The sequence below is a fragment of the Mesoplodon bidens genome (genome assembly GCF_964165515.1).
Source record: "Mesoplodon bidens genome assembly, chromosome: 3".
Classification (NCBI taxonomy): domain Eukaryota; kingdom Metazoa; phylum Chordata; class Mammalia; order Artiodactyla; family Ziphiidae; genus Mesoplodon; species Mesoplodon bidens.
Window position 1 is genome coordinate 69,000,107 of NC_138178.1, and position 17,940 is coordinate 69,018,046.

Genomic DNA, 17,940 nt, shown 5'->3' on the forward strand with positions numbered 1-17,940 from the left:
AAAAAAAGAAGAAGCAGATCTGGGGACATCTACTCCAACAACTATGGAGCACACCATGCTCCTGATAGTGCAGTGAAAACCACAGAGCAAAGGGGAGGCCCAGCACAATATCCAGGGCAGGCTCTGGTTACTACAACACCAACTAAACCCCCAATCAAGGGGAAAATGATACAAGCCTCTGGACCAACCTCAACTACCAGGGACCAGACACCAGAAGCAAGAGGAAATATGATCCTGCAGCCTGTGGAAAGGAAACCACAAGCACAGTACGTTTGACCAAATGAAAAGACAAAGAAATATCTTGCAGATGAAGAAGGAAAATAAAAGCTTACAAGAAAAACTAAATGAAGAGGAGATAAGCTGTCTACCTGAAAAAGAATTCAGAGTAATGATAGTAAAGATGATCCAAGATCTCGAAAAAGAATAGAGGCATGGATTGAGAGATACAAGAAAAGTTTAGCAAAAACATAGAAGAAAAAAACAAACAGAGATGAACAATACAACAACTGAAATAAAAAAATATACTAGAAGGGATCAAAAGCAGAATACTGAGGCAGAAGAATAGATAAGTGACCTGGAGACAGAATGGTGGAAATCTCTGCCATGGAACAGAATAAATAAAAAAGAATGAAAAGAAATGAGGACAGTCTCAGAGAACTCTGGGACAACATTAAATGCACCCAAATTCAAACTATAGGGGTCCCAGAAGAAGAAAAGAAATAGAAAGGGATTGAGAAAATATTTGAAGAGATTATAGCTGAAAACTTCCCTAACATGGGAAAAGAAATAGTCACCCGAGTCAAGGAAGTGCAAAGAGCCTCATACAGCATAAACCAAAGGAGGGACATGCCAAAACACATATTAATCAAACCAGCAAAAATTAAGTACAAAGAAAAAATATTAAAAGCAACAAATAACGAGGGAAGCTCCATACGGTTATCAGCTGATTTTTCAGCAGAAACGCTGCAGACCAGAAGGGAGTGGAACTATATATTAAAAGGGATGAAAGGGGAAAACCTACAACCAAGAATACTCTACCCAGCAAGGCTCTCATTCAGATTTGATGGAGGAATTAAAAGCCTAACAGATAAGCAAAAGCTAAAAGAATTCAGCGCCACCAAACCAGCCTTACAGCAAATGCTAAAGGAACTTCCTTAGGCAGGAAACACAACAGAAGAAAACAAATGAGGAAGGGAAGAAAAAATATCTACAAAACAAAAACAAAACAATTAAGAAAATGTCAATAGGAATATACATATTGATAATTACCTTAAATGTAAATGAATTAACTGCTCCAACCAAAAGACATAGATGGGCTGAATGGATACAAAACAACTACAATGTATACACTGTCTACAAGAGACCCAGACCTAGGAACACATACAGACAGAAAGTGAGGCGATGGAAAAAGATACTCTATGCAAATGGAAATCAGAGTAAAGCTGGAGTAGCAATTCTGATATCAGACAAAATAGAAGTCAAAATAAAGACAGGTACAAGAGACAAGGAAGGACACTACATAATAATCAAGGGATCATTCCAAGAAGAAGATATAAATTTGTAAATATATATGCATCCAATATAGGATCACCTCAATATATAAGGTAAATTAAAAGGGAAATCAACAGTAACACAATAATAGTGGGGGACTTTAACACCCCACTTACACCAATGGACAGGTCATCCAGACAGAAAATTTATAAAGAAACACAAGCATTAAATGACACATTAGACCAGATGCACTTAATTGATATTAATAGGATATTCCATAAGAAAGCAGAAAAATATAATTTCTTTTCAAGTGCAAACAGAACATTCTCCAGGATAGATCACATCTTGTGTCACAAATCAACCCTCAGTAAAGTTAAGAAAAGTGCAATTGTACCAAGCATCTTTTTTGACTACCACACTATGAGATTAAAAATCAATTACAGGAGAGAAAAACTGTAAAAACCCAAACACATGGAGGATAAACAATATACTACTAAATAACCAGAGGTCACTGAAGAACTCAAAGAGGAAATTTAAAAATACCTAGAGAAAAATAACAATGAAAACACGATAATCCAAACCCTATGGAATGCAACAAAAATAGTTCTAAGAGGTAAGTTTATAGCAATACAGTCCTGCCTCAAGAAACAAGAAAAGTCTCAAATAAACAAGCTAGCCTTACACCTAAAGCTACTAGAGAAAGAAGAACAAAAAACCCAAAGTTAGTAGAGGAAAGAAGTCATAAAGATCAGGGGAGAAATAAATGAAATAGAGACAAAGAAAACAAGAGCAAAGCTCAATGAAACTAAACACTGGTTCTTTGGGAAGATAAACAAAACTGATAAACCTTTAGCCAGACTCATTAAGAAAAAAAGGGAGAGGACTAATATCAATAAAATTAGAATGAAAAAGGAGAAGTTACAATGGGCACCACAAAATACAAAGGATCATAAGAGACTACTACAAGCAACTATACATCAATAAAATGGAAAACCTAGAAGAAATGAACAAATTTTAGAAAGGTACAGCCTTCCAAGAGTGAAGTAGGAAGACATAGAAACTATTAACAGACCAATCACAAGTACTGAAATTGAAACTGTGATTAAAAAACTTCCAACAAAACAAAGTCTAGGACCAGATGGCTTTGCAGGTGAATTCTCTCCAAAAATTTAAGAAGAGTTTACACCTACCCCTCTTAAATTCTTCTAAAAAAAATTGAAGAGGAAGGAACAATCCCAAGGTCATTCTACAAGGCCACCATCACCCTGATAACAAAACCAGACAACCAGACAAAGATATTACAACAAAGAAAATTAGAGGCCAATATCACTGTTGTACATAGACACAAAAATCCTCAACAAAATACTTGCAATCCAAATCCAACAACACATTAAAAGGAACATACACTGTGATCAAGTGGGATTTATCCAAGGGATGCAAGGATTTTTCAAAATACATAAATCAATGTGATACACCACATCAACAAACTGAAGAATGAAAACCATATGATCATGTCAATAGTTGAAGAAAAATAATTTGACAAAATTCAACATCCATTTATGATAAAACTCTCCAGAAGTAGTCATAGAGGAAACCTATCTCAACATAATAAAATGCCAAACCCAGAGCAAACATCATTCTCAATGGTGAAAAACTGAAAGCATTTACTCTAAGATCAGGAAGAAGACAAGGATGTCCACTCTCACCACTATTAGTCAACATAGTTTTGGAAGCTCTAGCCATGGCCATCAGAGGAGAAAAAAAAAAAAAAGAAATCCAAATTGGAAAAGAAGCAGTAAAACTATCACTGTTTGTAGACGACGTGACACTATCCATAGAAAATCCTAAACATGCCACCAGAAAACTACTGGAGCTCATTCATGAATTTGGTATTGCTGCAGGATACAAGATCAATACACAGAAATCTCTTCCCTTCCTGTACATTAGCAACGAAAGATCAGAAAGAGAAATCAAGGAAACAATTCCATTTACCATCTCATCAAAAAGAGTAAAATACCTAGGAAGAAACCTACATAAGGAGGCAAAAGGCCTGTACTCAGAAAACTACAAGATACTGATGAAAGAAATAAAAGATGACACAAACAGATTGGGAGCTATATCATGTTTTGGGATTGGAAGAATCAATATAATGAAAATGCCTATATTACCCAAGGCAATCGATGGATTCAATGCAATCCCTATCAAATTACCAATGGTATTTTTCACAGAATTAGAACAAAAAATTTTACAATTTGTATAGAAACAAAAAAATGCAAATAGCGAAAGAAATCTCGAGAAAGAAAAACGGAGCTGCAGGCATCTGGCTTCCTGACTATGGACTACACTACAAAGCTAGAGTAATCAGAATAGTATGGTACTGGCACAGAAACAGAAATATAGATCAATAGAATAGGATTCAAAGTCCAGAGATAAACCCATGCACATATGGTCACCTAATCTATGACAAAGGAGACAAGAATACACAATGGAGGAAAGACAATCTCTTCAATAAGTGGTGCTGGGAAATCTGGAGAGCTATATGAATGAAATTAGAATATTCTCTAACACCATACACAAAAATAAACTCAAAATGGTTTAAAGACCTAAATGTAAGACCGGTTTCCATCAAACTCTTAAAGGACAGCATAGGCAGAACACTCTTTGACATAAATAAATTGCAGCGAGATCTTTTTTGATCCACCTCCCAGAGTAAGGAAAAATAAATAAACAAATGGGGACTCATTAAACTTAAAAGCTTTTGCACAACAAAGGAAACCATAAACAGAACAAAAAGACAACCCTCAGAATAGGAGAAAATATCTGCAAATGAAGCAACTGACAAGGGGTTAATCTCCAAAATATACAAAGAGCTCATGCAGCTCGATATCAAAAAAACAAACAACCCAATCAAAAAAATGGGCAGAAGATCTAAATAGACATTTCTCCAAAGAAGACATACAGATGGTTAAAAAGCACATAGAAAGATGCTCTATTAGAGAAAAGCAAATCAAAACTACAATAAGGTATCACCTCACTCTGGTCAGAATGGCCATTATCAAAGAAATCTATAAACAATAAATGCTAAAGAAGGTGTGGAGAAAAGGGAATCCTCCTACACTGTTGGTGAGAATGTAAACTGGTACAGCCACTTGGAGAGCAGTATGGAGGTTCCTTGAAAAAACTGAAAAGAGAGTTACCATATGATCTAGCAATCCCACTCCTGTACATATATACAGAGAAAACTATAATTTGGAAAAATACATGCACCCCAATGTTCCTTGCAACATTACTTACAGTAGCTAAGATGTGGAAGCAACCTGAAATGTCCATCTATGGATGAATGGATAAGAAGATGTGGTATATGCATACAATGGAGTATTACTTAGCCATAAAAAAGTAATGCAATAATGCCATTTGCAGCAATATGGATAGACCTAGAGACTGTCATAGTGAGTGACGTAAGTCAGAGAGAGAAAATCAAATATAATATGATATCATTTATATCTGGAATCCTAAAAAAGGTTACAAAGGAACTTAGCTACAAAACAGAAATAGAGTTACAGAAGTAGCAAACAAACATGGTTACCAGGGTCTAAGTGGGGGAAGGATAAATTGGAAGATTGGGATTGATATATACACACTACTATATAAAATAGATAACTAATAAGGATCTACTATATAGCAAGGGAACTCTACTCAATACTCCGTAATGGCCTATCTGAGGAAAGAATCTAAAAAATAGTGGATTTATGTATATATACAACTGATTCATTTTGCTGCACACCTGAGACTAAGACAACACTGTAAATCAACTATACTCCAATAAAACTTAAAGAAAAAAATCCTTCAGAATTCAAAAAAGAAAAGAGAGAGAGAGAGAATTTAGGAGCTTATCAGTGGACTTAAAACACTTTTCTTGAACCCTTGCTGACTCTATGCTCTATAAACTCTGTGTGCTATTTTTCATATTGGCATGATTTTTTAAAAGACAATTTAGAACATCAATGGTCTCTTTGGAAAACATGACATTCCCAAATTTATTACTATAATTTTTTTCTTATCACAATTGTTCTTCTCTTTCCTCTTTTTACTGCTTTGGATCCTCCCTCCAGTTTCCATGAATCCTTTTACATGACTCCCTTCAGACCCCTACCCCCTCCATCCCTCTGTCCCCCCTGCCAGACATTTCCCATCTCATTTCAGCCCCTCAGGTCTCTATGTCACTAAAATTTTAGGCTCCATACTTTCCATTGAGGTCTCTCAAGGGACAAATGTACCCCTAAAATTAACCACCTCAGTCTGACAATAGAAAAGGTGCTAGTTGGAAACAAAACTGGAATATTTTCAACTCACATGAGTTTAGAGACATCTAAACAGCTGCTAGATATCTCCTAAATCACTGACCTATTATTTAGTCCACAGCATTAATCAGATTACATAAAAAAGCAAAAGAAATCTTAACTGTCTCTTCCACAAATATTTGTACTTAGGTAAACTTAACTTGTTCTGTTTGCCAGGATCATAATTCAAATACACACTACTATATATAAAATAGATAACTAATAAGAACCTGCCATATATCACAGGGAACTCTACTCAATACTCTGTAATGGTCTATAAGGGAAAAGAATCAAGAAAAATAAAAGAGTGGATATATGTACAACTGATTCACTTTGTTATACACCTGAAACTAACACAACATTGTAAATCAACTATACGCTAATAAAAACTTTAAAAAATATATATAAACTGATGATAAACAAGTGAGTTTGCACTCCTACTTCTTATTGAGTCAGCGCTAACATTTTAGAATGAAAGCTATAAGATCTCTGTGTCTATCTGTAAGTTTATGCATGTTTCTATATGTGTGCATGCGTTTTATGTATATATGATATATTCTACTTCTGGATGATAATACTAAGTTAATTTATAAAACCACTTAAAGGAGTTCTATTCAAATTGGCTTAGAGAAAATGATAATATCTGTAAACTATTTTTAAAACTCTCAGAAATATAGAAACAAATCAAATTGTTATGACATCACATATGTGGAATCTAAGATATAACACAAATGACCTTATCTATGAAACAGAAACAGACTCACAGATATAGAGAACAGACTTGTGGTTCCCAATGGGGAGAAGGGGTTAAGGGAAGGATGGATTGGGAATTTGGGATTATCAGATGCAAACTGTGATATATAGGATGGATGAAAAACAATGTCCTACATTGTTATAGTTACAGTTATAGTTCCCTATATAGCACAGGGAACTATATTCAGTATCCTGTGATAAACCATAAAAGGAAAGAATATGGAAAATAATATGTATATATATATGTGTGTGTTTAACTGAGTCACTTTGCTGTACAGCAGAAATTAATACAACGTTGTAAATCAACTATACTTCAATAAAAATTTTAAAAATGAAAAGAAATTACATTTACCTGGGATAATCATTGAAAAATAAAGCTGTTCCCTGCCTTACAAAGCATTAAGGAAGGTACTTTTTGGAAGGCCCATGAACCTCAGGGGGGGAAACTTGGGTAGAGAGCTTTTTACCAAAATCTATAGGTATTGCAGGCAAAATATGGTGACAAGATCTTGGTTTAGATTTCTAGCCTCAAGAGATGATGTTGATATTGAGAAGTCCAATATGAAATTCCTGAAAATTTCCAGCAAACCAAACTCAAGAGACCTAGTAGGCTATCAATAAAATTGCTGCACTTACGTAAGTAAACCGACCAAATTTCATGAGACTGCTTATTTTGCAAACAAATTAGTCTGACATTGATTCTCTCTCATAGAAAAGGTGATGACAATAGAAAGAAAAAGTATTATCTTTCAATGGAAAACTACAAGGTACTCTTGTGACATCAGTCATGTACATTGTAAGTCTAGAAAAAATACTGAATTCTTCTAGTTTCCTGCAGTATCTGGCTACACCTCTCCAAATTAATGTTTCCAATATTTTTCCCCTCTGACTTGGAACCTTTGAGAACTTAACTGTCCTTTTCCTGAATTCCTGCAAGCTGAAGCTAGACAACATGATATAACTTTAAGGAAATCACCACAGCAGATCATGTATGGGTAAACTTTATGGCTGCTCTTGTGTGGGCCACTCAGAAAGTTCACTGGAACACCTGATGCCATCTCACACTCATTCAAACTGCAAACCAGTAATACCATGTATTGCCACTGCTGTCCTAACTCTATCATCTAATAATGCTTTGAGCCCAACATGAAGAAATCTTTTGGACTGGCTGCACTTTGGAATCATAAACTGTTTTGTACTGTTTTTGGGGGGGCCTTTTTTAGAGAGAAGGAGAGATGCAGATGGGAAGGCAGAGAGACAAGGCAAAGACTAAGTGAGAAATGAGACTCCAAGAGAAGGAGATTGAGAGACAACAAAAAATATGTCATCAGAGACAGAGAGTACGAAAAAGAGAGAGAGAGAGAGAGACAGAGACAGAGACAGAGACAAAGGAATACACCACTCTCATGCCCCTGCAACTCCAGTCCTATCTTTGAGGTCTTCACTTTGTTTCTGGGTATTGGATGTCATTTCCTCTCTGAATTTATTTATTTTTTTAACACCTTTATTGGAGTATAATTGATTTACAATACCATGTTAGTTACTGCTTTGTAACAAAGTGAATCAGCTATACATATACATATATCCCCATATCTCCTCCTTCTTACGTCTCCCTCCCACCCTCCCAAGCCCACCTGTCTAGGTGATCAGAAATCACGGAGCTGATCTCCCTGTGCTATGTGGCTGATTCCCACTAGCTATCCATTTCACATTGGGAAGTATATATAAGTCAATGCCACTCTCACCTCAACGCAGCCTACACTTCCCCGTCCCCATGTCCTAAAGTCCATTCTCTATGTCTGCGTCTTTATTACTGTCCTGCCCCTAGGTTCTTCAGAAACTTTTCTTTTATTATTATTAGATTCCATATATATGTGTTAGCATATGGTATTTGTTTTTCTCTTTCTGATTTACTTCACTCTGTATGACAGACTCTAGGCCTATCCACCTCACTACAAATAACTCCATTTCGTTTCTTTTTATGGCTGAGTAATATTACATTGTATATATGTGCCACAACTTCATCTGTCAATGGACATTTAGGTTGCTTCCATGTCATGGCTATTGGAAATAGTGCTACAATGAACATTGTGGTACATGACTCTTTTTGAATTATAGTTTTCTTAGGGTATATGCCCAGTAGTGGGATTGCTGTGTCGTATGGTAGTACTTTTCTTAGATTTTTAAAGGAATCTCCATACTGTTCTCCATAGTGGCTGTATCAATTTACATTCCCACCAACAGTGCAAGAGTGTTCCCTTTTCTCCACACCCTCTCCAGCATTTATTGTTTGTAGATTTTTTGATTATGGCCATTCTGATAGGTGTGTGGTGATACCTCCTTGTAGTTTTGATTTGCATTTCTCTAATGATTAGTGATGCTGAGAATTATTTCATGTGTTTGTTGGTAATCTGTATATCTTCTTTGGAGAAGTGTCTATTTAGGTCTTCTGCCCATTTTTGGATTGAGTGGTTTGGTTTTTCTGATACTGAGCTGCATGAGCTGTGTGTAAATTTTGGAGATTAATCCTTTATCAGTTGCTTCGTTTGCAAATATTTTTTCACATTCTGAGGGTTGTCTTTTCGTCTTGTTTATGTTTTCCTTTGCTGTGCAAAAGATTTTCAGTATCATTAGGTCCCACTTATTTAGTTTTGTTTTTATTTCCACTTCTCTGGGGGGGGCGGTCGAAAAGGATCTTGCTGTTATTTATGTCATAGTATGTTCTGCCTATGTTTTCCTCTAACAGTTTTATAGTGTCTGGCCTTACATTTAGGACTTTACTCCATTTTTTTTATTTTTGTGTATGGTGTTAGGGAGTGTTCTAATTTCATTCTTTTACTTATAGCTGTCCAGTTTTCCCAGCACCACTTACTGAAGAGACTGTCTTTTCTCCATTGTATATTCATGCCTCCTTTATCAAGAATAAGCTGACTGGGCTTCCGTGGTGGCATAGTGGTTAAGAGTCCACCTGCCAATGCAGGGGAAATGGGTTTGAGCCCTAGTCTGGGAGGATCCCACATACCATGGATCAACTAAACCCATGCACCACAACTATTGAGCCTGCGCTCTAAAACCCACGAGCCACAACTACTGAGCTCCCATGCCACAACTACTGAAGCCTGTGTGCCTAGAGCCTGTGCTCCACAGCAAGAGAAGCCACTGCAATGAGAAGCCCATGCACTGCAATGGAGAGTGGCCCCTGTTCACTGCAACTACAGAAAGTCCCCACGTGCAGCAACAAAGACCAAACGCAGCCAAAAATAAATAAATTTATATATATATATAAAGAATAAGCTGACCATATGTGTGTGAGTTTATCTCTGACCTTTCTATCCTGTTCCATTGATCTATATTTCTGTTTTTTGTGTCAGTACCATACTATCTCGATTACTGTAGCTTTTTAGTATAGTCTGAAGTCAGGGAACCTGATTCCTCCAGCTCCATTTTTCATTCTCATGATTGATTTGGCTATTCGGGGTCTTTTGTGTTTCTATACAAATTGTGAAATGTTTTGTTCTAGTTCTGTGAAAAATGTCATTAGTAGTTTGATAGGGATTGCATTGAATCTGTAGACTGCTTTGTGTAGTATACTCATCTTAACAATGTTGATTCTTCTAATCCAGGAACATGGTATATATCTCCATCTCTTGGTATCAACTTTAATTTCTTTCATCAGTGTCTTATAGTTTTCTGCATACAGGTCTTTTGTCTCCATAGGTAGGTTTATTTCTAGGTATGTTATTCTTTTTGTTGCAATGGTAAATGGGAGTGTATCCTTAATTTCTCTTTCATATTTTTCATCATTAGTGTATAGGAATTAAAGAGACTTCTGAGCATTACTTTTGTATCCTGCAATTTACCAAAATTACTGATTAGCTGTGAGAGTCTTCTGGTACCCTCTTTAGGATTCTCTATCTATAGTATCCTGTCATCTGCAAACGTTGATGGCTTTACTTCTTTTCTGATTTGGAATCCCTTTATTTCTTTTTCGTCCTGATTGCTGAGGCTAAAACTTCCAAAACTATGTTGAATAATAGTGGTGAGAGTGGGGAACCTTGGCTTGTTCCTGATCTCAGTGGAAATGGTTTCAGTTTTTCAGCATTGAGACCGATGTTGCCTGTGGGTTTGCCAGATATGTCCTTTATTATGTTGAGGTAAGTTCCCTCTATGCCTACTTTCTGTAGATTTTTTATCATAAGTGATGTGTTGAATTTTGTCAACAGCTTTTTCTGCATCTATTGAGATGATCATATGGTTTTTCTCCTTCAATTTGTTAATATGGTTTATCACATTAATTGATTTCCGTATATTGAAGAATCCTTGCATTCCTGGGTTAAACCCCTCTTGATCACAATGTATGATCCTTTTAATGTGTTGTTGGATCCTGTTTGCTAGTATTGTATTGATGATTTTTGCCTCTGTGTTCATCAGTGATATTGGCCTGTAGTTTTGTTTCCGTGTGACATCTTTGTCTTGTTTTGGTATCAGGCTGATGGTGGACTCCTAGAATGTGTGTGGGATTGTTCCTCCTTCTGCTATATTTTGGAAGCTTTTGGGAAGAATAGGTGTTAGCTCTTCCCTAAATGTTTTATAGAATTCACTTGTGAAGCCATCTGGTCCTGGGCTTCTGTTTGTTGAAAGATTTTCCATCAAAGTCTCACTTTCAGTGCTTGTGATTGGTCTGTTTCAATTTTCTATTTCTTCCTGGCTCAGCCTCAGAAGCTTGTGCTTTTCTAAGAACTTGTCCATTTCTTTGTGGTTGTCCATTTTATTGGCATATAGTTGCTGGAGTAATCTCTTATTGTCCTTTTTATTTCTGCAGTGTCAGTTGTTACTTCTTTTTCATTTCTAATTCTATTGATTTGAGACTTCCCCCTTTTTTTCTTGATGAGTCTGGCTAATATTTTACTAATTGTGTTTATCTTCTCAAAGAAACAGGTTTAGCTTTTTTGATCTTTGCTATTGTTTCTTTCATTTCTTTTTCATTTATTTCTGATCTGACTTTTATGATTTCTTTCCTTATGCTAACTTTGGGGATTTTTTGTTCTTTTTTCTCTAATTGCTTTAGCAGGAAGTTTAAGTTGTTTATTTGATATGTTTCCTGTTTCTTGAGGTAGGATTGTATTGCTATAAACTTCCCTCTAACAACTGCTTTTGCTGAATCCCAAAGGTTTTGGGTCATCATGTTTTCATTGTCATTTTTTTCTAGGTATTTTTTGACTTCCTCTTTGATTTCTTCAGTGATTGCTTGGTTTTTAAGTAGTGTATTGTTTAGCTTCCATGTGTTTGTAGTTTTTACAGTTTTTTCCCTGTAATTGATATCTAGTCTCATAGCATTGTGCTCCAAAAAGATCCTTGATATGGTTTCAAAATTCTTAACTATACCAAGTCTTGATTTGTCACCCAAGATATGAGCTATCCTGGAGAATGTTCCATGAGAACATGTGAAGAAAGTGTATTCTGTTGTTTTTAGATGGAATGTTCAATAAATAACAATTAAGTCCATCAGGTTTAATGTATCATTTAAAGCTTGTGTTTCCTTATTAATTTTCATTTTGGTTGATCTGTCCATTAGTGAAAGTGGGGTGTTAAATTCCCCTCCTATGATTGTGTTACTGTTGATTTCCCCTTTTATGGCTGTTAGCATTTGCCTTATTTATTGAGATGCTCCTTTGTTGGGTGCATAAATATTTACAATTTTTATATCTTCTTCATTGATCATTTGATCCTTATGTAGTGTCCTTATTTGTCTCTTGGAATATTCTATATTTTAAGGTCTATATTATCTAATATGGCAATTGTCACTCAAGCTTTCTTTTCATTTCCATTTGCATGGAATATCTTTTTCCATCCCCTCACTCTCAGTCTGCATGTGTTTCTAGGTCTGAAGTGAGTGTCTTATAGAGAGCATATATATGGGTCTTGTTTTTGTATCCATTCAGTCACTTTATGTCTTTTGGTTGCAGCATTTCATCCATTTACATTTAAGGTAATTATCAATATGTATGTTCCTATTACCATTTTCTTAACTGTTTTGGATTTGTTATTGTAGGTCTTTTCCTTCTCTTGTGTTTCCTGCCTGGAGAAATTCATTTAGCATCTGTTGTAAGGCTGGTTTGGTTGTACTAAATTCTCTTAACTTTTGCTTGTCTGTAAAGGTTTTAATTTCTCCATCGAATCTGAATGAGATCCTTGCTACATAGAGTAATCTTGGTTGTAGGTTTTTCCATTTCATCACTCTGCATATGCAATGCCAATCCCTTCTGGTTTGCAGAGTTTCTGCTGAAAGATCAGATGTTAACTTTATGGGGATTCCCTTGTATTTTATTTGTGTTTTTTCCCTTGCTGCTTTTAATATTTTTTCTTTCTATTTAATTTTTGATAGTTTGATTAATATGTGTCTTTGCATGCTTTTCTTGAATTTTTCCTGTATGGGACTCCCTGTGCTTCCTGGTCTTGATTAACTATTTCCTTTCCCATATTATGGAAGTTTTCAACTATAATCTCTTCAGATATTTTCTGAGTCCCTCTTTTTTTCTCTTCTTCTTCTGTGATGCCTATAATTCGAATGTTGGTGCTTTTAATGTTGTCCCAGAGGTCTCTAAGTCTGTCTTTAATTCTTTTCATTCTTTTTTTCTTTATTCTGCTCTGTGGTAGTTATTTCCACTATTTTATACCCAGATCACTTATCTGTTCTTCTGCCTCAGTTATTCTGTTATTGATTCCTTCTAGAGAATTTTTAATTTCATTTATTGTGTTGTTCATCACTGTTTATTTGCTCTATATTTCTTCTAGCTCCTTGTTAAACGTTTCTTGTATTTTATCCATTCTATTTCCAAGATTTTGGATCACCTTTACTATCATTACTCTGAATTCATTTTCAGGTAGACTACCTATTTCCTCTTCATTTGTTTGGTCTTGTGCATTTTTACCTTGCTCCTTCCTCTGTTATGTGTTTCTCTGTATTCTTATTTTGCTTAATTTACTGTGTTTGTGGTCTCCCTTTCAAAGACTGCAAGTTCGTATTTCCTGTTGTTTTTGGTGTCTGCCCCCTTTTGCTAAGGTTGGTGCAGTGGGTTGTGTAGGCTTCCTGGTGGAAAGGACTCATTACTGTGTCTAGTGGATGAGGCTGGATCTTGTCTTTCTCGTGAGCAGGACCACGTCTGGTGGTGTGTTTTGTTGTGTCTGTGACCTTATTATGATTTTAGGCAGCATCTCTGCTAAGGGTTGAGGTTGTGTTACTGTCTTCTTAGTTGTTTGGCATAGGGTGTCCAGCACTGTAGCTTGCTGGTCATTGAGTGGAGCTGGGTCATAGCATTGAGATGGAGATCTTTCACTGTTTGATATTACATGGAGCCAGCTGGTCTCTTGTGGACCAATGTCCTAAACAGCTCTCCCACCTCAGACGCACAGGCCTGACACCCAGCCAGAGCACAAAGATTTTGTCAGCCACACAGCTGAGAAGAAAAGAGAGATAAAAAGAAATAAAGAAAGAAAAAAGAAAAGAAAGTTTTAAAATAAAAATAATTATTAAAATTTAATTTTTAAATTAATTTAAAAAAGAGAGAAAGAAAGAAGAGATTAACCAAACCAAATAACAAATCCAAAAATGATAAGAAGCACTAAGAACTATACTAAAAAAAAAAAAAAAAAAAACCCAGGCCGGAGGGGAAGATGGGGAAACCTTACTCTTGTAAGGTGCAGAGATCAACTTCCTCCCCTAAGATACACCAGAAATACATCTACACATGGAACAACTCTTACAGAACACCTACTGAACGCTGGCAGAAGACCTCAGACCTCCCAAAATGCAAGAAAGTCTCCATGTAGCTGGGTAGGGCAAAAGAAAAAACAGAGACAAAGAATAGGGATGGGACCTGCACCAGTGGGAGTGAACTGTGAAGGAGGAAAGGTTTCCACAAACTAAGAGGCCTCTTTGTGGGCAGAGACTCCGGGTGGCCGAGGGGGAAAGCTCTGGAGCCACGGAGGAGAGTGCAGCAACAGGGCTGTGGAGGGCAAAGCAGAGAGTTTCCCGCACAGATGATCAGTGCAGACCAGTACTCACCAGTTTGAAAAGCTTGTCTGCTCACACGCTGGGGCAGTTGGGGCTGAGAACTGAGGATCTGGCTTCGGTCATAGTGTAGGGAGAGGACAGGGGTTGGTGGTGTGAACACAGCCTGCAGGGGTTTAGTGCATCACGGCTAGCCGGGAGGGAGCCTGGGGAAAAGCCTGGACCTGCCGAAGAGGCAAGAGACTTTTTCTTCCCTCTTTGTTTCCTGGTGCACAAGGAGAGGGGACTAAGGGAGCTGCTTAAAGGAGCTCCAGAAATGGACGTGAGCCGCAGTTAAAATCATGTACCCCAGGGAAGGACATGAGACGTTAAGGCTGTTGATGACACCACCAAGAAGCCTATGTGCGAGCACAGGTCACTATCCAAACCTCCCTTCTGGGGAGACTGTGCAGCCCGCCACTGCCAGGGACAACTTCCCTGGGAGAATGCACGGCACACCTCAGGCTGGTGTGATATCATGCCAGCCTCTGCCGCCACAGGCTCCCCCCTCACTCCGTATCCCTCCCTCCCCCCGGCCTGAGTGAGTCAGAGTCCCCAAAGCAGCTGCTCCTTTAACCCCGTGCTCTCTGAAGGAAGAACGGACGCCCTCCAGCGACCTACATGCAGAGGCGGGGCCAAATCCACAGCTGAGCCCCGGGAGCTGTGAGAACAAAGAAGAGGAAGGGAAATCTCTCCCAGCAGCCTCAGAAGCAGCAGATTACAGCTCCACAATCAACTTGATGTACCCTGCATCTGTGGAATACATGAATAGACAACAAATCATCCCAAATTGAGGAGGTGGACTTAGAGAGCAAGATTTATTATTTTTTCGCCTATTCCTTTTTATGAGTGTGTATGTATATGCTTCTGTGTGAGATTTTGTCTGTATAGCTTTGCTGTCACCATTTGTAGTAGGGTTCTATCCGTCCATTTTATTGTTTTGTTTTGTTTTTCTTTAAACAAATATTTTTCCTGACTAATTATTTTTTATTATAATAACTTTATTTTATTTTATCTTATGTTATTTTATTTTACCTTTTTTCTTTCTTTCTTTCCTTCCTTCCCTCCATCCTTCCTTCCTTCCCTCTTCCTTCCTCCCTCCCTCCTTTCTTTCTCTCTTCCTTTCTTCCTTTCTTTCTTTCTTTCTTTCTTTCTTTCTTTCTTTCTTTCTTTCTTTCATTCCTTCTTTCTTTCTACATTTTCTCCCTTTTATTCTGAGGCATGTGGATGAAAGGCCCTTGGTGCTGCAGCCAGGAGTCAGTGCTGTGCATCTGAGGTGGGAGAGCCAGCTTCAGGACACTGGTCCACAAGAGACCTCCCAGCTCCACATAATATCAAATGGCGAAAATCTCCCAGAGATGTCCATCTCAACACAAACACCCAGTTTCACTCAACGACCAGCAAGCTATAGTGCTGGACACACCATGCCAAACAACTTGCAAGACAGGAACACAAACCCACCCATTAGCAGAGAGGCTGCCTAAAATCATAATAAGGCCAAAGACACACCAAAACACACCACCATACGTGGACATGTCCACCAGAAAGACAAGATCCAGCCTCATCCACCAGAACACAGGCACCAGTCCCATCCACCAGGAAGCCTACACAACCCACTGGACCAAATTTAGCCACCGGGGACAGACACCAAAAACAATGGGAACTACAAACCTGCAGCCTGCAAAGAGGAGACCCCAAACACAGTAAGATAAGCAAAATGAGAAGACAGAAAAATATACAGCAGATGAAGGAGCAAGAAAAAACCCACCAGACCTAACAAATGAAGAGAAAATGGACAGTCTACCTGGAAAAGAATTCAGAATAATGAAAGTAAAGTTGATCCAAAATTTTGGAAACAGAATAGACAAAATGCAAGAAACATTTAACAAGGACATACAAGAACTAAAGATGAAACAAGCAATGATGAACAGCACAATCAATGAAATTAAAAATACTCTAGAAGGGACCAATAGCAGAATAACTGATGCAGAAGAACGGATAAGTGACCTGGAAGATAAAATACGGGTAATAACTGCTGCACGGCAGAATAACAAAAAAAGAATGAAAAGAAGAGAGGACAGTCTCAGAACCTCTGGGACAACATTAAATGCACCAACATTTGAATCATAAAGGTTCCAGAAGAAGAAGAGAAAAAGAAAGGGACTGAGAAAATATTTGAAGAGATTATAGTTGAAAACTTCCCTAATATGGGAAAGGAAATAGTTAATCAAGTCCAGGAAGCACAGAGAGACCCATACAGGATAAATCCAAGGAGAATTATGCCAACACACATATTAATCAAACTGTCAAAAATTAAATACAAAGAAAACATATTAAAAGCAGCAAGGGAAAAACAACAAATAACACACAAGGGAATCCCCATAAGGCTAACAGCTGATCTTTCAGCAGAAACTCTGAAAGCCAGAAGGGAGTGGCAGGACATATTTAAAGTGATGAAGGAGAAAAACCTGCAACCAAGATTACTCTACATAGCAAGGAACTCATTCAGATTTGATGGAGAAATTAAAACCTTTACAGAAAGCAAAAGCTGAGAGAGTTCAGCAGCACCAAACCAGCTTTACAAAATTTGCTAAAGGAACTTCTCTAGGCAAGAATACAACAAAAGGAAAAGACATACAATAACAAACCCAAAACAGTTAAGAAAATGGGAATAGGAACATACATATCGATAATTATCTTAAATGTAAATGGACTAAATGCTGCCACCAAAAGACTCAGATTGGCTGAATGGATACAAAAACAAGACCCATATATACGCTGTCTACAAGACACCCACTTCAGACCTAGAGACACATACACACTGAAAGTAAGGGGGTGGAAAAAGATATTCCATGCAAACAGAAACCAAAGAAAAGCTGAAGTAGCAATACTCATATCAGAAAAAATAGACTTTAAAATAAAGACTATTACAAGAGACAAAGAAGAACAATATATAAGGATCAAGGGATCGATCCAAGAAGAAGATAAAACAATTGTAAATACTCATGCATCCAACAGAGGAGCACCTCAATATATAATGCAACTACTAACAGCCATAAAAGGGGACATCAACAGTAACACATTCATAGTAGGGGACTTTAACACCCCACTTTCACCAATGGACAGATCATCCAAAATGAAAACAAATAAGGAAAGCCAAGCTTTAAATGATACATTAAGCAAGATGGACTTAATTGAAGTTTATAGGACATTCCATCCAAAAACAAAATAATACACGTTTTTCTCAAGTGCTCATTGAACATTCTCCAGGATAGATCATATCTTGGGTCACAAATCAAACCTTGG